Source organism: Cygnus olor, chromosome 1 (genome assembly GCF_009769625.2).
Source record: "Cygnus olor isolate bCygOlo1 chromosome 1, bCygOlo1.pri.v2, whole genome shotgun sequence".
In the NCBI taxonomy this organism is placed as follows: Eukaryota; Metazoa; Chordata; class Aves; order Anseriformes; family Anatidae; genus Cygnus; species Cygnus olor.
This window is the reverse complement of record NC_049169.1, coordinates 58,157,428-58,181,004: the sequence shown is the minus strand read 5'-3', so window position 1 is coordinate 58,181,004 and position 23,577 is coordinate 58,157,428. Positions and strand designations below refer to the sequence as shown.

The following is a 23,577-nucleotide window of genomic DNA, read 5'->3' as shown; positions in this document are numbered from 1 at the left end:
ACATCCTAGTGAGTCCTGTGCTTTGCAAGAGAAGGAGACGGTTGCAGCCTCCAAATTACTTGGTCCCCCTATCACCTCTCTTCAGAAAGACCACCCAGGAAAACTGCTGTACAGGAAACCTCAGAAAATCTTTTAATTCCCTCTTCCAGGACTTTTTCCCCATATAAAGTGGGGGATCTTGTCCTGTATACAGATATTGACCTGAAACGCACTCATCTCTAAGTCGAATCACAGCAGTAGAAAAAAGCTAAACAATTGCTGTTTTTTGGGAGCAGACGAAAGGGTAACATGAAGGCGCGTAGGAAATGCCTTTGAGTCTTATTTCCTGCTGAGCGTGTAGGCTTTTATGGTCTTTCCTTCTGGAGATGGCAGAGGAGACTGAGAAGACAGCAGGAGCACGGGAGAGATGCCCATACATCCCAAACTGCATGAGACTAGTTTGTTTCTCTTAATGGTGAAGGACTAAGGCAATCCATCCTTATTCTGCACATGCCTTCTTCCTGTAAGATAAGGGTATGTCAAACTTTGGTGTCATACTGTTAATCTATTCTCTCCAGAGAGAATAATTAAAAAAAAATCAGCTTTGTAAGGTAGAGATTATATGAATTTAATCCAGAAGATTTATATTCTCTCAGCCTATTAATTCAAAGCTCTTATAAATCTCTGGGCGTTGATGGAGATACGTTTATCACTTACACCCTATATAAATCACAGGAGAACTGGAACCAAAAAAGTTAGCAGAGAAACAACTATTTCCTGTTATCACCACCTGATAAAGACTGGAAACAAGAAGTGTGGGACAATGGGGCGCAGTGCCTTCCGGGGACTGCTTTGTACTTTCCACAAGCATCAGCAACAGTGTCTTAAGGCATTGTGCAAACGCAGCCGTTGTGATGACATGCACAGTACTTACCATGATCCAAAGGCAGGAGATTGACATGAACATTGTTGCTTACTCAATATGGTGATGAAAGCTCCCGCCTACAATAGTGATCCACTGATTTCTCAAGGAATTTTCTAAGGATGAGAAAAATGCAAAAGACATTTATAAATTACTCAAAATCTCATGAAAGGTTTCTGGGTTTTGTTTCTCTTACTTTTTTTTTTCTTTGAAAGATGAGGTTTGTTTTTAAAACCACTGTTTCATGGGAAACTGATGAATACCTCATCCTCCTCGTTCAGGTCTGTAAAATGAGTCATCTTCAGCTCTTAGTTTTCCTTCCTTTCTTGTTCCTGAGACATTCAGAAATGCTGCTGCTTCTGCCTACTCTATACTTTCTCATCCAGGGTGACTCCTTGTAAATAAGAGCCTTCCAACTATCAAAAAAAGGCTTTGGTTTTCCTCTCTTTCTCCCTATCTTCATTTTAAGGCTACCAGTTTATGCTTTCCTTCATTTTGGCTACAACATTTGAAAAGAAAGCATTTAACTTAGGGCCAAACTGTGCTTTGCTGGGATCCTTGCTCTGCTGAGCTCCATGTCATGCTGCCACTCAAGCTTTATACTGGTAATGGGTGCATCATTCCTCTTTTTGTTTCCAGAAAGAGTGTTACCACCTCCAGTCCTTGGCTCTTGGTTGAGCAGGCATTTGTGATGCAAGGTTGGGGTATCTTGGAGATGGTGCTAGTGGGATTTACTTATAGCCGAATGTCTTGCAAGCAGTATTGCTAACAGAAAGCCTGGCAATAAAAAACATCAGCCTGGTACCACTGTTCTGCCAAATGCATTGGATACATTGCTGCTAGGGCCAGGGTCCTTGCACATGCAAAAGTTAGCCCCACTTCTACCCACTTCTCTCCAGCTTCTGCTCCTCACACTAGCTGCTTAAACCCCAATGCAGCCAGCGTGACAACCCACTCTGGTCCAGGAAGTCCTGCTCCAGACCTCAGCAAATGTTAACCCTTCTCAATCAGACATGTTTTACTGGAATTAGGGAAGGGAGGAGGGTGGGAGGACGAGGGTGCTAGGATGCCTCCCACCTCCATTAGCACCATTTATTGCAGCACAGTGCAATTTTTACTTTATTTCAGTCTTTTCATAAGGAAAAAAGAAAGAGAGAGATCACAGATATTTTGCATGAATAGCTGGCCTGAGAGGTGGACTTTGCTGTTAGCAATCTCAGCACTCAGCTTCCTCCTAGTTTTATCTCACTCACCACTGACTACATCTAGTGGGGAAGTCGGTAAGAAAAATAAATTCAGGCTCAATTCCTCTGCTGGTATAAACTGATATAATTCATAGTGGTTACCATCAGTAAAGGTCAACCTATTTTGCTAAAACCTTCCTGCTTGCAACCTTTTTTTTTTAATTTTATTTTATTTCTTTCTTTTTTTTCTTTTTTCCCCTGAAGGCCACTATTCAAAAAGCAGTTGCTAAGATCATATTCTTTACCCATCCACCCCCCAGTGTCAGCTCCTCCTACCCTCTTTGAGTCACTCTTCAGCCTCCCTTTTCTTCAGCACATGAAGGTCAGGCTTTTTGTATCCACTTTGAATGCCTTCCACAGCCTGATCCTTCTGCCTACCTGCCCTTGCAGAGCCTGCGCTGTCAGAAGGTGCCCAAGTTCCCACCCTTCATGAATAGGAGTAAGCAGGAGACCCGAGTGCCCGCTGCTCTCCAGGAAGCTCCCCAAGAACAATGAACTAAATCAAAGCAACCAACCAAAGCAAATCACAAACTCAACAGATCACCTCCCAGCCTCAGCGTGATTTCCGGAAGGGTTTGTTCTGGTCCATGAGCATGAAACAATTTTTGGCATGAAAAACACTTTAAAAACAAACTTCTGGTAAAATTGGCATAGGAGAGTCCAATGCAGTGGAGAGCAATCTTGGTAATTTCTGGTAGAAATGGCAGTGACCTATCCATTTTTAACAGATTTTCCTTTTTTCTCTGTGAAAGTAAAAGTAAAACTCATAAGATATGAGCTCGTGCAAACCAAAAACAGAAAACAAGCAGTTACTGTGGCTGCAGAAACCATGCCAGAAGGAGATGCAGATCCCCCAGCACAGACACCCTGTGCTTCCCTCCACCCTGGGAAGGACACCGGCCTGCAAGCAGAGGCAGAGCTGGGCAATCCCCTCTCAAGGCACCAGAGAGCAGAGGCCCAGGGCACCCACAGGATGCCATGGAAGCTCACCTGCACAAAGCTTCATCCGCCCTTGCTCTCTGGGCCTAACCCTGAGGCCCTAGTGCTGCTGCTGTGTCTGCTGTGGCTTCGGGCCCAGCCGCAGGCCTGGTTTTGCCTTGCCTAGAAATTAGGAAAAAGAGATGGAGTATAGGAGAGAAGGAGGGTTGATGCCCCACGCCTGTCAGCGTTCAAGAGGCATTTGGATAATGCCCTTGTTAATATGTTTAGCTTTTGGTTAGCCCCAAAGTGGTCAGGCAGCTGGACTAGATGATCTTTGAAGGTCCCTTCCAGCTGAACTATTCTGTTCTATTCTAACGTGGTTCAAGCTGGCTCTCGTCCCAGTGTGGGTCCTAGGCTAATGTCCACACCACTGGACTTCCTTTCCTTCTAGAAGGACATGCATAGCTTTAGAGCAATGCAAGATTTGTTAAAAACTCTTATGAACGAGGCAGATCTGTTCTCTTTTCTGTTCTCTCTGCTTCTTACGAAGGTTCTGGCCATGTTAATTGCCAGTGCTCTTTTTCCCCTGTTACTACATCATTTAACAAGCATGGAAAAAAAATGTCATTTGGTTGCCCTTTAGACACTAGCCAGAAGTGACAATAAATTTAATGCAGAGTTTTGGGATAAAGCAAAAACTATTTCTGAAGAATGACAGAATGTGCAAAGCACAAAGCTTGAAGCTTAGCAGCTAAATTCTGAACCCATGTGATAGTATGCTGCCCTGTGTCATTAACAAGCTGCCAAAATGACAGCAAACTGGATTATCTCCTTCGTAATGTAGTCTGTTCAGCACAAAATAAATGACTGCTGACTTATAACAATGTGCAGCACCATTATAGTGAAACTGTGTTGTGACCAGAGGCAATCCTACATGGAATTACCTTGGGAAATGAAGCTGCAATTAATCTTTTCTAGCTACACGTTTACCCCAGGTTCTTCTTATCCAAATAATCTGATTAAACACTGCATTATTTCCAGTTTCATACCTGCCTAACTCCCTTGATGTTATTGGAATAATACCACCATTGATGTGGAGTAACAAAGGAGGGAAGCAAGGTATATTCCCCACTACAACCACATCACCACATTTTTTTCCCACTGGTGTCTCTAATATACTTTCTGGTCACGATCTTTCAGGAGAAATCTGAAATTTAATTCTGGTACTATCAGACTGCAATCCCAGCAGCTTTCACTATCAACCAAATGAACAGAAATATTTGCTCTATAAAGGGATGATATTAGTTCTTTAAACAGCCACTGTCAGATGTTTCACAGAGCCTCTGTCTTACACGGGATCATAAAGCAACAGTGTAGAGATGTGGTCTTCTGGCTGATCATAAAACTGAACACAGAAGTACAGGGCTTAGCAGAATAGGATCCCTTCTCACACCATTCAAACTGGAAGACACATGGATTTAAGGAACTGTTTGTTCAAGCCTAAGTATAGCATCTTGCACTTGGAATTTCATCCCACTTTCTCAAGTCTGTTTTTTTTGAAGCTGCCAAGATAATTTTAAATTCCAGTCCTCATCCTGATGCATTGCAGGTCTACCGGTTTTGCGTCTCCTACAGATCAACCAAATGCTGTCTCTGTCCACCCTTGACATTGCTACTGAAGATACTGAGCTTCAGCAGAGTCAGGGCAGCCTCTGCTGTCCCCCACTCAGGACACCCCTCCAGCTTGGCAATGAGCTGCAGGTGACTGAGCCATTGAACTGTCCCTTCGAAGCCACATTTGCCCAAACGGGAAAGCACCATATGAGGTGGCACCAGAAACAGTGTGAACCATCAGCAACCCTGAAGGAGGGCCCCAGCTATGGGTGCTGGCAGGACCTTGTGGAGCACCTCAGTGGGCACCTACTGGGCTCCATTTCCTGTGCTCACCTGGAACCACCAAACGGTGTGGGGCAGAGAAATGGATGTCATTTGTACCTCGAGCAGTGTCCCTACCTTGTGTTGGACCCACCTCTGCTCTCTGGGAAGCCCCCAAAAAGTTGAGAACCACTCTTCCTGCCACAGGGACAGGCACATAAACAGCTTCTCCAAAGCCAGCAAACAACTATGGTTGTTTTACCTTTACAGGAGAACGAAGGCAGTGTTTTGTGCATGAGCTGGGTGCGTAACACCAGGCAGGCCCAGGCAAGCAGACCATGTTGTGTGGTTGCCTGCCTTTTTGTCCTTCCAGGGAGACCGAGCCCACAGGCACGTGGGCCCATCACCACGTCAGCCAGGCCATGGCTGCCTCCAAATGTGGGAGGTGCCCGCCAAGCACGCTGGTGCTGGTTTTTGGTTTTGCCGAAGATTCCTGCGGGATAAGGAGGCAAATTGTTCGGCCTGTCTTCACCTTGGCTCCCTCTTTGTAAAATAAAGCTCATAGTGTTTCTCACATCCCATTCATCCCTCAGTTGTTGTTCATATGGCCAAGTGACCAAGACAAGCCCGAGCCTTCCCACTGCCACAGCCCCTCCCATGGATCTCATCTAGGGGACAAATGCCTCTGATGGAAACCAGATATTGTGACTAGTCACCTCTGTTGTTTGCCTTGCGGATATGAAACCCCATTTGTATCTCTTGGCTCTCACAGGAAGAGCAGAGACAGTTCATGAGGAACAAGGAAGGAATAATACATTGAAATTTGGGTTCTCAGCAAGAAAATGCTAAGCTGCCTCCAGCCTGGCCTATCCCTGTAATTTGCTGTTGTGAAGGCATCATGCAGCAGAACTGACAAGGTCTCAGAGGGGATACAGAAACCCAGGGTCAGCCAGAGGTGTTTTCCCTGCCTCTGTTCGTATCATAGAAGAAACACCTGACTACAGAAGAAAATACTTCAGATCCTAGCTTTATCTTTTTGATTGGGATCTGGAGTAAAACCCCCAAATAAATTTTTGGATGATCCAGATTAAGGTCTCTGACATGCTTATTTAAAAATCCTGGAGGATTACAGTTTGTGCATGTATGGGGCCTGGAGCAACTGTGGTTTGTGATAGGGGCACTAATAAAACACAGAGGCTCAGATTTTGAGTAGTAGTTAGGTGTTTTACTGAGAATCAGTAGTAGGAATCCTAGATCTCTGTAAGTAGCAGGATCTGTGGCATAATTCTGGGTGGCAATAACAATTGTTTTTTCAAAAGGACTCTGTGCTCTGCCCATATCAAAGGTATTTCTGTTCTGCTAAAACGTCACCAAGACATCACCAGAAATGTTACAGTTCAATGCACTGGTGAACATTCAGCATTCATCTGCACCATACATTGTTGATATCTGAGTTCTTGCTGCATCTCTTCATGCTTGGGATGGGTCCTCCATGTTGCTGTACTCGGTGGAAAATTGCTGCTAAAATGAGGGTGATTTGGCTGAAAAATATCCTGTGGCTTCCCTAGTTTTCCATGAATACAATACTGTTCATATTATACTGTTCATATGCCTGAGTTTTAAGCAGAGGAACAGTGCTGTTACAGACTGAGGCTGCTGAGACAGCACCTGAATTCATGAAAATTCCTTTCCCCATTTTTAAGTTCTTTAGCAGAGCTAACTTCACACCAGTGACTAAGAAGGTATTTTTACTTTTGCACAGCTGTCCTTGATCTATTGAGTATTTTTCTTACAACAATCAGTCACCAAAAGGGCGTGTCTGTATGTGTGCATGCAGGACAGTTTTGCCTGAATATTTGCCATGCTGCCTTGATGTTGCTAGCAGAGAAAAGATGTATTGCTGCAGCTCAGAAGTCTAAAGAGCTTAATGACAGAAGTAAAACCCTGAAAGATTCAACTCTGGGATCCTAATTTAGTTCTGGGCAAAAAAAAATGTTTTTTTGTGCACGTTTCACATCCAAGGAATTGTCCATCTCTTCCTCCTTCTTATCTCCCAGCAGTGCTGAGAGAAATATATGTTATTCACTGAAGTAGAACGTACAACTTTTCAGTGTCAGGTGCTGCTCTGATGACAGATGGTTGGGATAATTACTGGAGACTGAAACACACATGAAAAGCTGAAAGACAGAACTACTGGACTCTGACCTACAGATCTGAGGTGTTCTAGATGAAATGCCAGAGACCCATATCTTCTGTAAACTGAGTAGCAATGAGAGATCTGGATCATATGGACATGTACACACACACACAGACTGGTTGGTGATGGCAGAACATTCCCTGGTCAGCACAGGGCTACGAATAACTGCACTGCTTTAAAGTGACTATGACTGAAGGAGCAGTGCTAGGAAAAGCATCCCCTAGAAGCTTGCTGCTGAAGGACGGAATGGATATTAATTCACTCTTGATACCAGGACATGGAGAACTGCATAATGGGGCATACTGAAGAGTTTCTGAAGAGGAAGTGAGTCAAAGTAAGTTATTTCCAGTGCAGCCAGGATTGTGTTTTCTGCAGCTGGGGGGGTGTGATTTACCCAGCATACTCGTGCTACAGGAATCACAGCCAGGAGCCGGAGCAAATGTCTCGGTTGTGACATCCTGGCAAGAAGCTTGTTCTAACAAGCAACTATTTTGAGAAGAGGAAGTGAAAAAGAACAAAAGTTGGCAAGAAATGCTGCAAGGGCTGCACTTCAGGCAGATGCTTGTCTCTGCTCCCTGGGCCCTGCAGACCTGGCTGTGCCATCCCGGCTCCTGCTCCCTCTGCTCTGCCATGCCACCCCCTCCATCCATCTCAAGGCACTCCTGCACACCCACAGTCTTTCTTAACCCTGCTCCTTCGCCTCTCCACAGCCTAGGAGCCTTGGTCCCCTCCCAGCCACCCTTATCCAGCACCCTTCACATCCTAATGCTCCCAGATGCGTGGAAGGGCATCGCACCATTTCCTTCAGGGAACAGCCTGCTGGTGCTACCCACAGCATCTCAAATACTCATTTCGGGCTTAACTTGCCAGTGCCCAGCCTCTCCTTTGGTTATTATCATCTGGGCAAAGGAAACACAGAGTGGCGGCAATGTGTGACCAAATGTGAGCAGCTGAAAATTGACAAGGCCCATTTGTCACCGTTATTAATCCCCTGAGCCACACTGCCTACGGGTATTTCCTGTATCACCGCTGTTTTTATTTCTTCACAAATAAAAACTGTAGAATTGTATTTGCTCCTGCTCACATCAGGCTTGAGACAGGCCTCTGACAAGCAGAATTACCACAGACCTGCCCGGGCACAGGGTGGAAACCACATCCTAGATTAGCAGCGTTTCGCAATTTTGAATGCATGTTGGTGTTGGAGTACTAAACAGCATAAGGAACTAGCCTGGTATTAGTAGGCTGTTATAGACTGGCCATGAAAACAGACCATCTATTATCTTGAATTTTTCAGAGAGATTGGGCTCTAGGTTCAGTGCTGGCTTTTCTTTCTTTTTTTTTTCTTTTTTTTTTTTTTACTCACTGGATGTCATCTAACATCAAAAGAAATACTTGCTGGCATTATCCTGAATAAAATCCCTGCAGCTGGGGCAAAACTGACAGTGGTCAGTGCAAAGTGCAGTAGCCTGTAAGTGTCGGAGCCATCAGGACCTTTGACATTAGCCTGAGGTTTGTTAAATCACCTACTTACAGGCATGGCAAAATGCTTCACACTAAAATGGCTCTCCATTGCTTTCCACTGGCAATTGGTGGCAAAATAATTAATGTTTGTGGTATGGGGAGGCTTTTAAAACATGAACTGGTGGGACTTGGTAAGCGCAGGTGAGAGTCTACGAGCAAAAGTTGACCTTTCTCCAAAAATCTTATGGTATGGTTTAAATTGAGATCTGTCCTAATTAGCATTTGCTTGAAGATCCCTAGACTGCAAAGCACAAATGTGAAGACAGAGAAAATCAAGGTAATTGTTCCCTCATACAATGGGCCTCAGATTAAGCAAGCCAGGCACACATTGAATTGCAGTGACCCGGAGCCCTTATCTAGCACTCACAAAACAGCCCAGCACAGCGCTGACGAAGAAAGGTTTCTGAAGCTCAGGCATGGAGTGCTTGGTGAGACAATGCTGGAGAGGGTGCCAGGATACGCCTCAGATGTACCAGCGGTGCTGAATCACAGAAAGGGAGAGCAGAGCATTAGCTGCTTGGTTTTACAGGCCTCTGGTTACATTCATCTGCTCAAGTGATATTTTTCCTTTCCTCAGACACGAGTGACCACTTGCCAGCTGCTATAGGGAGAAAAATGTGTCAAAGGGGGAATCCAAAAAGAAAAAAAAAAAAAGAATATTTTCTTTCTCTGCTGCATATCCTTTTTGATGAGAGGCTTTGGGAACACGGTTTAAAAAAAATACACCATTCACTCCCAAGGCTCAAAGTTATCAAATGGAAACCAACTAACTGTCTCTCGTAGCTAAAAGGATTCTTCTTTCTCACCCAAAAGATTTAACAAGCCTTTAGAAGTTTGCAGTGAGTAGAAAAGAACTCTATAGAACCAGTTAACTCTTATGTGCATTTGCTGGAAATTTGGTAGGATGCAGGTACCCCGTCTGGTTTCAGCTGTTTTTCTCTCTGCCCTGCACTGTGTTCAGCACTGACCCTGACCATCACATCCACAGCACCGGGCAGCATTCCCCAGTGACTCACCCAGGCGTTCAGCCCAGAAATTGCCCCACACTTCTACGCTTTATGTATTATATTTCAGTGTGGGGCCTTTCCCAAGAGGTTTCCTCATTTTCTCCTCTTTTCTTGCCCTTCTCCAAGCCGTCTGTTTTGTGCTCTCCAGGCAGCAGCCATCCTTCTGCTCCTTAGAGGTGCAGAGGCTGCTCCTGTCCAGTGCCCATCCCAGCACACCCCAAACACTCGCCCAACGAGCCATCACATCCTTGGCTCTGCCCCCATCTGCACCCCACACAGCCCCACACAGCACCAACAACAGTCTTGGGGTCACTCTCCAAGCAGAGCAGCCTTCAGAGCTGGGTTTGGCATCGAGTCTCTTACATGTGCTTAATCTAAGATTTTTGTGATTTTCTGAATTTTTCTGATACCTGAATTCTCCTGTCAGGTCAGACTGGCACCAAGGTGTTTCACGCTGGCACTGATGTGACCTCCTGCATATCGAAGGACATAGATGGATGCCCAGTTTCTCCTGAGCCCCATAACTTCTACTTGTCTTCCTTCCAGAAAGACATCCAGTGTTTGATAAGGGAACCTTCAGAGGTGAAGACTTCATCGCTTCCAGGGCAGTTTGCTTCAGTGGTTACTTACCTTGACTGTTAAAGCTGCTACCTTTCATTTATTAGTTGAACTTGCCTGACATTAATGTCCAGGCACACATTTTATTGTGACTTTTGTTGACTTTATACCTAGTGTTTTCTCCAGTCACCTTCTTCAACTTTCTGTTGACGGACTGAAGTTGAATGCCTTAAGTGTCTGCCTGTCAGGCAGGTTTTCCAGCCACCCTGTCATCCTTTTTCCTGCACCCATTTTGAAATTTTCAAGCTTCTTTTGAAGCTGGACACATGACAGCACAGTGCAGTAATGCAGTGGCAAGAGGAAGACACAAGAAGATGAAGCATCATCTTTATCTCTGTGATAAAGCTAAAGTAGCTAAGACAACTTTTAGTTCCTTTGTGACATTTACTTTAGGTCTTGGATTCACCCAAAGCTTTCTCCAGGAATCCAGAAGAGGAGAAGATGATGACTTGGCTCTTTATGTGAAAGCCCCTGAAATTCTGGTCACTAAGGATCCTATATTTGGGCTCACACTTGGCCCTTCAGACAGGGCAATGATAGCATCCAAGGGAAGAATTTGGACCTGAGGGAGTAATTGTATACTCATAGAGCAAGGAGGATACACAGTAATTATGTGCTCCTGAAGTGTACAATGCTTGGTAATTACATGCAGCAGACCCAAAAATATCATTTAACACGTGCCTTGGTTTTTAAGGCAAAAATAATCATGAATTTACTTTGTGATTATATGGTCCTTACCACATACACTTTCTGCCAGTATTCGATACTTACCATGTGATTAAATGTTCAGCAATTGCTTTGGAGGAAAAGGCTGCTTGGAAAATTTTTCCCTGCAAAATGGAGCATTATTTAAAAATCATTAGCATTTTGCACCACAGTGCTTTACCTAATGGAAAATATACAAGTCTTGCAGTTTGACTTTAATCTACATCATTCTGGAGATGTGTTGTGTTCTTGTTGTTCTGAGAAAGCATAATGATGCTACTTTCAAACTCCTCCTCTTGGACTTAATTGCTGTTTCTCTCCAACCATTTTCCTCTCTAAGCCCTTCCCTCCCAAGCCAGAAATAATAATTGAAAGCTGAGTGTAATTTTAAGCCAACAATATCCCTGCTCTTCATGAAGCTAATGGATGTGGCAAAGTTCCCATTGACTTCAATAGTCAAAGTTCTGTTTTAAGGATCCTTGCTATGCAGATGGGCTAATTCCACTGAAATCAACAAGATTGCACAGGAAATGCCTGGGTACGACGGCAGCAGAATCCATCCCAATGGGGGGAAGATTTCTTCCAAATTCTTCTGACCGAGGCATGGCTACACATGCATGCACACACACCAGAGCAAATCTTGCAGTCCACCAACTCTCTTTAATTTGGCCAGCATGTTATATTATTTTGTTTGATTGCTGGGCTGCAGCACAGAAACACAAATCAGCCCAACCTGGCAAATTAAAGAAGAGGTGGCCTGAAAGAAACAGAGGCAGCTTTATTTAGCATGCTCTATATCAAGGCTTATAGGGTTTTAACTAGAATAATGTTATGGCTCCTCATACAATTACTAAACTCCTACTTAGCTCTTCTGCTTTTGCTTGAGTTTTCTATTTATTCCAAAGAGCACTAAAAATATTTTGGTGGTGATTCATACTAATGTGACACCAGTTAAGTTATAAGACTGGAATTCACTCATTTTCAGAAGACCAGCAGAATGGCTGTACATGACTACATTGTCAAAGTAAGGCTCATAAGGAGACCATGGTAAAGCACAAACCCCGTGCCAGCAGCCTACAAGGGGGAGAATTTCATCCTGTTCTTTTGCAGATCTTTGCCAGCATGGCAATCTTCAAACAAACTGTACCCAACAGCAATGCTTGCATTGGAACACGTGACTCTCCTTAGTCCCCCTTGGGCACAGTGTCCATCCCTAGGTCTGCAAACAGAATCTGCCCATTCATAATGGCTCCTACCACATCTTGCTTTCAGGCCTGGTGAAAACAATGTGCATTTTCTGAAAGCAAAGACCAAACAGCTAATGGGCAGCTTGGGGGGAAAAGGAAGGTATGAACACAGTTTAACCTCAGATTTACCTGGTGCCTGGTAGGTGCAAACAAGTGATTTTAATAGCGACAATGCTGGACCACATGTGATAGTTCGAATGCTGAATGTCAGGCTAAAAACATTTTCTGGACTAGATTCTTTAATAATAACAAACTATTCCTCCTCTGAAAGCCACATGCTTTCTTTAGCCATTTTCCTTTTGAGGAAAACAACCCTTTTTCAGATGTTTCTCAGTTGATGAATTGCTACATCACCTGTCTTAGGCAATGGATGCATCCCGCCTGTCTTACTGGCTCATATGTGCATGTGTCAGAGAATTGAGTTTTAAAATAGCTCCCTCTATTAAAAATAGCTCCTGATTAGATGGCAATGCAAAGATACTTAAGGAGTTCAAAGTAACCATTCACCTCAGGGATTTTTGTCCAGGTCTGTATAATACCATAAACCGTTTTCTTAGGGACCCTGTTTTTTGATCCCTTTGGACAAGCACTTTTCTTGGGAACCCAGAGCAGCCACAGAACGGCTGCTCTCAAATGTCTGTTACCAGCTGAGACAAGACCTAGGCTTTAGGGCACCTGTATGCTTTAATATCGCTAAAAATACTGTGTGAGCATTGGGTTTCGGCCTTTCCCTGATCATAACATCCTGATTCACTCTGCTCTCCCACTGAGATCAAAGTCTACCCCTCTTTAACTAGTAAGAAGCTCCAAAAAGCATCTCTGCAAGCTCAGCCGGCAGCAAAGCCAGCAGTTCTGCACTGAAAATAGAAGCTGCAAAAAAGAGATGGGCGATGACTCATGGCTTAGCTCTGCTCTTGTTTATAGTGGCACAAAACAAGAGTAACTCCCTTGAAATTGGTGAAGTTAACACCCTTTTAAGTAGCCACGCTTCTTGAGCAATTTTACATCAGCCAGCACTGGTTTGACATGATTCAGCTTTGATATTGGATTGAATCAACTGGCTCACAGCTCAGTGTTTGTCTCCAATGCATCGAGATCAATTAAGAGCAATGAGTGCAACCAAGCTGAAGTGCAATGGTGACCAATAGTGCCATGGCTAGGGTGACACAGACTCTGCACAATGCAGTCTAAGGCTGACCCAGAGAGAAGCCTCCCTGTGGTCAGTGAAAGGGTATGAGTTTAAATCAGGTGGTTCAGGGTGGGAAGATGGATTGACCAAGGGATGAGTGAGAGTGATTTGTTATGTTTCTTACATTTCCGTGGCACTACGCAACACAGCTTCTGCAGCCTGTCTACAGTAAGAGTTGGGGAGACTTGCTGAGCACAGGGTGGGTTAAGGGTTTTGCTTGCTTGGTTTTTTTTCCTATGAAAACTGGGAGGTTTCTCATTAAGAGTTTATGGGAAATTTAATTATAATAAAGATGTTTCCATTTTAGTGAAAAAAATTCACTAGGGGAAAGAATGTTTCTTGGCCATCTGTATTGTATGTTTTCAGTTCCTCAAGAAGAGAAAAGAAAGGTGCCTGAGGTCCTGTGGGAAGTCCCAGAAGAGGACTATATAGTATATGCAAAACAACTCCAAAAAGTTAGGCAAACAGACCCAGGGCAATCAGAAGCACATAAAAAGCTCTAAACAATGTCCAAATTACTGATCTATCCACTGTCATTAAGCAGTGTAAAGGCTGACGGAGGTATTCTGCTGATTCAGGAGTGTACAGTGCTCTGGCCAGACCCCCCACTTAGATTTCTGGGCCACCTCATAGCAAGCAAGAGAAGTTATCAGACGTTGTTGATTGTCCACTGAGGAGTAGAAATGAAAACAACTAAACATCTGCTATTCTTCACAGCAGCATTACAGCTCAGCTATGCAATTTACCTAGCTAACTTCTATGCAAACAAAATAGTGTGCCAGTGTTTCTAATATTATAAATCAGGGTTACAACCTGAAATGCTGTTCGAGATGCTATAAATAAAGATAAGGATATGTGGGGTGGGGGGCAAGCTAATAAAAAGATCCTACATCTGTGGGGATTTGTGCTGTTGCTCAAACAAAGGGATGGGATTCAACAAGCACAGCTGTTCCTTGCCTGTTGTTGTCTCCGCCCATGCATTTTAAACAGTATTCATATTTAATTGAGCACTCTCAATGATATTTTCCCAAGTGCTTTTGAAAGGTTTGTTTGCTTCATTTTTCCCTGGCATCTTTATCTTCCAGCTGCTAATTTCCTTGTTACTGAGGTCTCTATCACTCACAGGAGGTCTAGATCCCAATTGCTCCTGCTTTCAGTAGATTTTAGAGCTGATGTGGCAGGATACTATGCATTGAGATATGATGGGGGAGGAAGGGTAATTTTTAAAAAGTAATTAGAGTCATCAAACATGTATCTGGGAAAGTCAATACCTGGGTTTTGCCCCCTTTGGAGCAGCAGCAAGTAGTATGTGAATGCTGTGCTGTGCCTGCCTCCACACCTCCTTTTGGGCCCATCTGCACAGTAACTTGCTGCCAAGAGAAAACTTCACCTCATGGCCTTCCCTGCGTTTGTCTATTGCACCATGGAGCTGAAGCCTTGAGGAGGACACATGGGCCTACACAACAGTGAGCAGAGTGAGGCAAGGATGCTGGAGCTGGTGCCTTGATGCTGGCCCCAGCCATGGGGGCACAGCAGCTGCTCACAGCCCCCAAGAAAGGCCCTTGGAACATCTTCGGCATCGAGGGGTGACCTTCACCCTGAGGCTGGGCTATATCGCATGGAGATGCCCTGATGTCTTCATGGAGCTGCAGCAGGGAGGGAGAGACCCCAGGGAATTAAGCCCCCATGTGTCTTCGTAACTTCTACCATTCCTATTGCATGTACCTTTCAGTTGGACTTTAAGCCCTGTTGCTAAGCCCCTTAGAAGTAAAATATATCAGGTGTATTAAAGGCAAAGGAGGCCAATGATGTCTTGGCAAATGGAGCTGCTTTCACAAATGTAGAGCTGTTTTCATTTTTGCTAAAGCACCATTCAGCTAACTCTGGCCTATTCCTGCACTGTGTGACTCCAGCTCCAGGCATCAGGGCACATCAGCATGTCTGTCCCAGGTCAGGCCCTGCTCTGCAGGAAGCTCTCACCCCAGTGCTCACGGGAAGGAGGAAAATGGGGGCGTATACTGCTGAAAGATCCCCGAAAAGGGAAATGCAGTTATCCGAGGAGTCCAGCACAGAGACACCCCAATGTCTCTGCAAGGAGTCAGCCAGGGCTGGAGGGACCCAACCTTGGCTCCTGGCAGATCACCCACATTTGGGGCTATTTGAGCCCAAATAACAAGGGATGACAAGTGACTGACTTCGGCCCAGAAGCCGAACAGTTGCACAACACCAGAAAATATCATGTGTCAAGCAAAACTTTATTGTAGATAAGCATAGGAGAGAGTCTAGTTCTTCTGAGAGGTGCAATGTCTTTGTTAAAATAAACAAAATTTTGCTCAGCAAACTACAGTTTCAGGACCTTTGCTGGGATGACTGAATAAATTCAAACTTTAAATTCAAAGGAACAGTTGAAAGGAACCAGGTATCAGGTACAAAGTCATCAAAAAGGTAACAGGTATTTCTTATGTCTTTAGTCTTCTTTATGGCTCTTTCCATCATTTTCAAAGTGCTAATCCCCTCCCTGAAATTCAGCAGTGCTAGAGGGCATGATTAGGCCAAGGCCGAATAATAGGACATAATTTTAAGGGGGATGGAGACATGAAGTAGTGGGAAGGAGCTATTCGATCTGCTCTGCTTCATGCACTTCTGCAGGCAATAGATGTGGCTAACACTGATCAGAGGTAGAGGAAACATATTTTAAATATGTAAAATGTATGTTAAATATGCATATATGCCATAAGGCATATAATCAAGAAGAATTGTTTGCTGAAATGTATATTTAGCACAGCTTAGATGTAATTGTTGTGGGTCGTGTTATACAATGCTTTCAACACCATTACAATTCATGTATTTGCCCGAGGGAAACTTGAGAAGGAATGTAATGCTATCTGGATGAAGATGGGGGACAGATTTGCCCTCTTGAGATGGATACTTTTGTTACTGAGTATTGAACTGCAGTGTCACTGACATTTATTTAATTTTGAAATGCCACACATTGGGAAAGTGCAAGTAGAAGGAAATCTACCTGGCAGATGTTGTATATGTCTGCAAAGGAGGGCTCTTTCTCTTTTTAAAGAAGTAAAAAAATCAGTTCATAATCCCCAAATGGGATTGCATTTTTAATCTAATTATGAACTAGACCCCAGAAAATCCTAAGAGTTTTCTGTTATGCTGTTTGGCTTTATCCCTCCTCAAGGCCAAAGTCTCTAAGCTCACTTCAAGTCTCAGTGATAACATGGATCTGATTCAGCAAAACACTTAAGCATACACTCAGCCCAAGCACTTCGAGGACTTGCCTTCTTGTTTTTGGCAATACTTTCAAGCACTTGCAGAATTTTAAGCATGTACTTAAGTGCCTTCAACTTCATTGAAGTATAAATTCTACTTAAATACTTTGTTTAATGAAAGTATAGAGAATTAAAATATAAATGCAAACTGAGTTTTCTCTGGTTTACATTGCTAGTTCCTTTTTTAAGTAGCCCAGCTTGTCAGATCTATTTGTTTATATTAATTTTAAATGCAGAGCTGTGTGTGGGAACTCTACAATCAAATTCTCCATTCTGTTTGTTTGGTTTTCTCTGCAGATGTGGGGGTTCCAGGCTCTTTCGGGAAGTGGTGTGCTGCAAAGGATTTAGCACAACACTGTAGCCAGAGCAGGCCTACAAGTCAGGTTTGCTGCATGTGACAGAAGCAGATGAGTAAGCCAAACTCTGTTTCAGCGCTCTTGGGCAAGACTCATGCATCTCGTTATTTATCTTTGGCACTGATCTTGCAAGGCACATATCAGCAAATAATCTTCATCTATACAAATATATTCTTGAAGTAACTGATTTGCAAAAAGTTTGCAGGGACAGATCATTATATAAGCAATGAGAAGAGAAAACAGTGGAAACCCAATCAAAAAGAGACTGTGTCCATCTGCCGCTGAAGTCAGTGGCAATTTCTGTGCAGCTTCAGCAAGAAACAAACTCAGCACCAGAGGAGGGGCTCTGCTCTTTGTGCCATATATATAAGCAAGCAGAAAGACTGCTTTTCTCAGACAATTGTGACATGAAATAAATGAGTTTGGGCAAGACCATCTACAAATCCTCTTCTCTGCAATCTCTTTTGTATGACTGGGTAATTATATGGGAATTAATTCTCAGACTGATTTTTCTCATATAAAAAAAGAGCATAGGCAAGATAGAGAACAATAAAGTTGACTTTGAATGAACAATTATTAAGGGTTTCCGCACTCTTGTTAATCTGTGAAGTCCTTGCAGGCAGACTCCATGGGGAAAAGGAGAGAGCAGAATATGGTGGAGCTGTGGCAGCTTGCTGTAAATCTCAACATGTATCATGTTCTCGCAGTGCTGGCCGGTGGCTATACGGACTGACTCAGGGCTTTGTTCTCAGTGCCAACCCAATCCTTGCATTTTCTTCTGGAAAAAAAAGGAGTCATAAAATTTCAATTGGCCTGAATAAAAGAGATAATAAAAGAAATGGAAACAGAGAAAGACTGTTATTGCCAAGTTTTGAAGGAATTAATACAATGGCACCTGAAAAATACAAGGAAGAAGTTTGGCTCTGTCAGAAGACAAGTATTTTTTACTGCAAAACTGTTGTGTTACGTCTGTGAGAAGAGACCAGGCTGCATAGCCTATATGTGAAAGTATCTTCCAGTAGTCCTTCCTTTTAGCAGAGGACTCCATCCTAGTTTCTTCCTGACAAAATGACACAGCTTGATTCCAAAAGCTGCAGTATGATGTGCCAGGTGCTTGAAAATCTGGCAACTGTGATGAAGCAGGAGGGATTCTGGCAGTGGACCATGCCCCACAGGAGAGTAATTCCACCCTGCAGCTTTGCCAGAGGGAGTTTTAAAGAGGGATTGTTTCTCAGGACACACTTTAGAGAAAGGCTATCCTAGAGGATGTAAAGACAAGTGGTAAAACTCTACTGGGTTCAATAAACTATGTTGACAGAGACATTGGTCTCACTACCAAAATGAAAAGAAGATTAATCTAGCTTTGGTGATGCTAATGCACTGAGGAATCAATTAGTACAAAGGGACTGCAGAAAGCCCTACAAAATCTCAGTATACCAAATTGTCAGGAGGTTCTTTCAGGAAAGACCAAGGCACCCTGGAAACCAGCAGCTTTTATAAGGATGGATGTATACAGACAGAGGTCAGAAAGAGGGAGAGAAATACTATTTTTTCTCTTTACTTTGAAGAGTTTTACCCTTGAACAGAGCTGATCAGGAATACCAAGTAAGAGGAAAGATAGCTAAGCACAGGACTGGCATCAAGGACACACCGATTCTACACCCATACTCTTAGCTAGAATACTTTAAATCTGATTTAATCCCAGGTATTTTGAGTCATTTTTCTGAAACATCCACATAAAGTGTTTTGATGCCCTATGCTTTATCCATAGCCAAAGGAAAGTGGATGATTCAGCTCATCTCTTCATGTGCCGCCTTGGGTGATGGGTGAGGGAGTCCCGTCAGTGAAGGGACTTAAGCCCTGCAAGTCAGGTCAGGGCTGTTTCTTTGTCTTACATTCTTCACAGAGAACAATAATACCTCTTGAACCTACTCTTTCTTTGATTTTTCTACTTAGTTATGAAGTCCTCTGTATGTTTGTTTACATAGTGGTAAAAAAGAGGGCCTAAAATGATGAGAGGAAAAAAATACAGAATTTTATGCATGCAGAAGGTAGGGAAAACACTAACTACTATTGTCTTGAAAATGGTGGGGGGAGGTGAGGCAAATTTCTACTAAACTGTATTTTGAGTAGACTCGATGTATATTTCTTTTTTTTTTTTTTTTCCTCCAAAAATGCCACTTTTCTAGCAGTTGGTTTTTTTGGGAAACAAACAAACACAGAAACAAACTAACACACAAACAAACCCCAAAAAACTCTCCTTAGCCTCAAAGCAGAATCGCATCCATGCCTGGAGTTCAGGTTCACAGAATCTAAATTTTCCCTTGGCCACATCCGCTCGCAGCCTCACCTGCCATGGGTGTTTTTAATTCCTCCTGGTAACCTGAGCTGCAGCCCCACATGCTTTGGCCTCTAAAGCCAGAGTGAAAATGCAGTTTAAAGTCAACTGCTTGAGTAGGAGAGCACTTCAGGCTGTGATTTCTGTACTTCTGGACAGTAAATTCAGACCTGCTAGATGTTTTTTTTCCTCTCTGAGAGTAAAGAATCAGCATTTTTCAATGCTCATGCTTCAGCTGGCAGAAGGGAAGGAGGCAGACCTCCTTGTGCAGAGTAACCTCAGACAAGCTGTCCTTTCAGAGACAGCAGGAAGACTGTAGGGACTGAAGCCCAATTTCCCCTTCACTGTGCTTGTCCCAGCTCTGCCAGTGTCTACCTGGGACCGTGAGCCACCTGAGGGACCTAATTTTCAAAAGGACCAGTCTGGAGAGAGTTGCCTGTGCCAGTCAGGCCTGCAGATCAAATGTATAAGGCCTGTAGCAATGGCCTGCTCTCAGACACGGCTATCAGCCTCTTGGCCTTGTGGGGTCTGTCTGATTGGCATTCATGTGGTGCTTAGTAAAGCCCTGAGTGCTCTTTTTGATCTTGAAAAAGGGAGGATTTTCATGAGATACAGGTCCCAAGGCAAACCCTGTAAACACCAGCAGAGCACCAGCTCAGCCCTGTGCAGCAGTGGGGCACCCGATGGATGCCTCCTGCCACAGTGAGCGCCTGTCAGAGGTGCCAACCATCTCCCCATTCTTGCCTTGTCCTCGCCCAGTGCTGGGAAAGGCCCCTGTGGCTATGCTTGTGCCTCCCAGGCAAATGCCCACTGCATGGGCCAAACGGACCCCCCCCTCAGGGTGCTGGCTGTGGCCTTGTGTGGGGTGCACGGCCCAGCGCCGAGTAGCTGGCGGCCATTGGCGCTGCGGCAGACTACCTCATTTAACCTTGGTGAGGGAAACACCAGCGCTTTCCCCCTCTGAGTGTTTGTTTTCAGTTGCTAATCCAGGAAACACACGTCCTTTCTATTTACTTAGAAAAGAATGAATAATAACCACGTTTCTGCTCTGCTCCTTCTCCCTCCCCGGCCCTCTCCTGGCTTCCCCCCCCCCCCAACCTCACTATTAAAATGGAAACCCCTGTGTTACAGACATTGCTGGGCTGCTAGAGCACTTAAGCAGCACACTGCGAGCTGCAGCCATTTACTATGTGCGATTGTTTCTATGAGACCTAATAATTCTACCATTGTTATTATAACACTGTGCACTAATACAAATGAGCTTGTAAATAGGGGTCCAACTAAAATAAAACCATTATAATCACAGCCCAGGCTGTAAATCACAGACTGGTGTGTTCTGCTGTGGTTTGACCAAGAGCCAGGCAATAGTCAAATAATCAAACTGCAGATGTTGGGATAGCAAATCTGCTTAAATTTAAACAGTGGCAAAAGTCCAAACGACGGGGGGGGGCAGAAAAGAGTCCTTTGCGCAATGTAGGAATTCCACCCCCTTTCTTGTTAACCGGGTCTATAAAGCAACCAGACATTTTACCCGATAATCACACTGTTCCTCGGCAGCTTGTGTGCACCAGTGCTGGCTCGCAGGCACAGGAGCCATACAAAATGTCTGCAGAGCGAGTGATCGTTAGCACTAGCTGCCCAGCTTGCGGTGGTGTCCCCACCGCCATTCCCACAGCCACTGCCAGTGGAAGGCTCAAGCCTCCCAAGCCTGGAGAAGCCCAGGGCAATCCAACAATGTCCTGTACCATGAACTTCACTGGAGTGACCCCAAAACTCAATGATACAGGGGCAGAACTTGATCCTCTCTAATTTCTTGAACTTCTTGCCACAACTGAGCTTACCCCTGCCTCTATTTCACTCTGGGACACAACCCTGTTTCTCCATGGTGCTGCCCAGGACACAGCTGCAATTTGGCTTCTGGCTCAGGCAGCTTCTTTTGGGCACTACTTCCATGCACCAGGCCAAGGGCTCATGTGCCTGCCCCGAAGTATCCTTGGTTAGGATGCACAGAGACACCTACTTCCCTGCCAGATGATAAGCCACTGCTGCAGAAAAGCTGAGGAAACATTTGCTCAGTGGTTAGGTTTTGCCATCAGGCTCTGCTGTTTCCGCAGCTGTGCAGTTGCTTCTCCTCCTAGCCAGAAATAAGTAGCCATGTCAGCAGCACACAAATGCAGGTGATATATTTTCATTTGGAGAATACACGAGCCTTGGCTGTTGCCCTGTGACATTTGAAATCATGTTAGAAGCTTCTTTAGGAAGCATACGGTCATTTGTTTCTCTGACAGCCTGAGGCAAACAAATTGAATGGGTCCTGTTGCTCACCACATTGTCACATGGTTGCAGGAGGGCTGTTAAATGTGAGAACCTCCTTGATTACCACGAAGAAATTTTTTATACTAATTTTTTAAAGTAATATTTAAGTGGCTGCCAGGCAACAAGTCATAAGGACAATCAATCGCACAAACAGATGCCTTGTAAATACTTCTCTTGAGCAAGTAGCTCAAGAAATCATTGAGGGGATAAAGCAGCAATCTCTCTGGGGGCAAATCAGCAAAATGAGCTTGCCAGCCTTGGTCAAGGGCTGGACAGGATACAAACCAGTCATCCTCCTGAAGCTGCTGCTTCTCTGTGGCACTGACACAGCAGCTGTGAATACTAATGTTATTTCCCTAAAACCTTGTGACTAGATTCCACTAGCAGGACAATTTGCCTTTCCTGGTCAGGAAATATTTGCTGTTAAAATGACTCGAAGGCAACATGAACTGAGCATGTTCCAGCTCAAAACTTGAGGGACCCCAGGAGAGGGAGCTGGTTATGAAAAGCTCATTCACTGATTGAAAACCTTTTCCCTTGAATTCCTTGTACACCGAACTTGGAAGAACATCCTCTGTCCTCCTTTATTCCACTCTTGGGTATTTTTAAAGGACAGTGTAGCTCCTGGAGGCAGAAAACTTTTTCTGCCTGAGTCCCTTCTGGAGGGAATACAGTGTTAGAAGTAGAAAAATGTGCCACTCCAAGTACACATTGCAAAATTAACACCTTGGCATGCACTCCATGCATATCCATTCTGCTGGATCTAAATTTCCACAGGTTTTCCTGCCTTTTTTTCTGTCAAGGGTACCATTTTTTTAAAATGCTATTATTTTACCCTTGGACTTACAGTAATCCTGTTGCTCAGAGGAAGCCTGCAGAGAAAGCCTGGTTTCCTTTGGTGCATTCCTAAGCGTCTTGGTGAGAGGAATCACTCTGGTGTGTGAATCAACCCAGCTTCCTCTGCTTGTCAGAGAAACAGCACAACCTTGCATTGCTGATACATGCCACGCTGCACGGGATGTGGTTGATCTCTTCTGCTGCTGCGCCTCTGCAGAGATCTGCTTCACAATGTGTGCAGTAACCAGATTAGAATCAGTGCAGGAGGTTGTTGTGAACATTAAGCATTAAATAAACTCCAACACTGTACTGTAATTCCTCATGAATGATTAGATCAGCCTGCTGGGAGTGCTACCATTATACATAAGGCAAATGTCACTGGGTGCCTCATAAATTTAGCATACAAGTACTAAACATATTAGGTCTGATTCACTACTGCCTAAGTTCAGTTTATACTAGTATGAGGCAGAGGAGTTTCACTGGCAGAAATGTGCAGTGAAACACTGATTCTGTTCTCTTTTTAAGGGGATCAGCTGTTTCCACTGACTTTTGCAAGACCAACACTAAGTAGATTCACAGCCGCTCCACTCCAGCTACGTTAGGTGTCAGTTGTGGCAAATCATGCAGGGGAGCCAGTCCCAGCTAAAAATATAGGCTGGTATTTCTGGCTTAGAAATTGTACCCCCTAATAGTGAGGGTAGGTCTAGACTGCAAAAAGATTATGTGCTCTGAAGCCAAGTTGACAAAGTCTAATTAGCTGATATAGAAGGAAAAAAAAAAGAAAGGAAAAGAATGGAAAAGAAAGGAAAATAAAAGAAAAAGAAATGAAAGGAAAAAAGGAAAAGGAAAAGGAAAAGGAAAAGGAAAAGGAAAAGGAAAAGGAAAAGGAAAAGGAAAAGGAAAAGGAAAAGGAAAAGGAAAAGGAAAAGGAAAAGGAAAAGGAAAAGGAAAAGGAAAAGGAAAAGGAGAGGAGAGGCGAGGAGGGGAGAGGCGGGGAGAGGAGGGGAAGGGAAGGGAAGGG

The 23,577-nt window shown here is 44.1% G+C and overlaps 1 long non-coding RNA gene across 3 annotated transcripts; it reads right to left on the bottom strand.

The window, feature by feature from the left end:
• Positions 1–255: 255 nt before the first annotated feature.
• Positions 256–23,381, bottom strand: LOC121071610. Of its 3 annotated transcripts, none has more exons than XR_005820719.1 (5): positions 22,567–23,381; positions 3,136–3,246; positions 2,780–2,888; positions 914–1,017; positions 256–500 (listed from the first exon to the last, which is right to left on the bottom strand). It is a non-coding gene; the product is annotated as an uncharacterized LOC121071610 (long non-coding RNA). The 3 variants fall into 3 exon arrangements; XR_005820720.1 differs by lacking the exon at positions 22,567–23,381 and adding an exon at positions 5,204–5,353; XR_005820721.1 differs by lacking the exon at positions 3,136–3,246.
• Positions 23,382–23,577: the final 196 nt, after the last annotated feature.